The following is a 452-nucleotide window of genomic DNA, read 5'->3' as shown; positions in this document are numbered from 1 at the left end:
TACAAACATGGTCTCTTTTTTGCTTTCTTGAGTAAGGCAGCTCCAAAATGGAGGTGGTTCAGCCTAGCTCAGGGCTTTCTGTGGTGGTGGGGTAGCCAGCAGAAAATACGGAGCGTAGGGGTTGGTAATGTTCTCTAGTTGCGCCATGATTGGCTCAGTGTTCTGTCACTCATGGGGACACTACCTCACTGCAAAATCTACGGCTAGATCTTTAAAATTCAAACCCCTTGGGTGCTGCCATAGAGTTACATTAGAAGTGCCCATCCAAGAAGGCTCAAGGTCATTGGCCACAGATAAAAATGTCAAATCACGTTATATCTACCGTAGCTTTGATTGGACTGATCATGTCAACATCATACTTTAAAAATCTTAGCTAGCAAGCTAGACAAGCAGTCATCGTCATGAATTATGTAGACAATCTACTGGAAATTCTTTTCAATCCTTGTCATATG

The sequence above is a fragment of the Oncorhynchus kisutch genome, linkage group LG15 (genome assembly GCF_002021735.2).
Source record: "Oncorhynchus kisutch isolate 150728-3 linkage group LG15, Okis_V2, whole genome shotgun sequence".
Classification (NCBI taxonomy): domain Eukaryota; kingdom Metazoa; phylum Chordata; class Actinopteri; order Salmoniformes; family Salmonidae; genus Oncorhynchus; species Oncorhynchus kisutch.
This window is presented reverse-complemented; position numbering follows the sequence as displayed.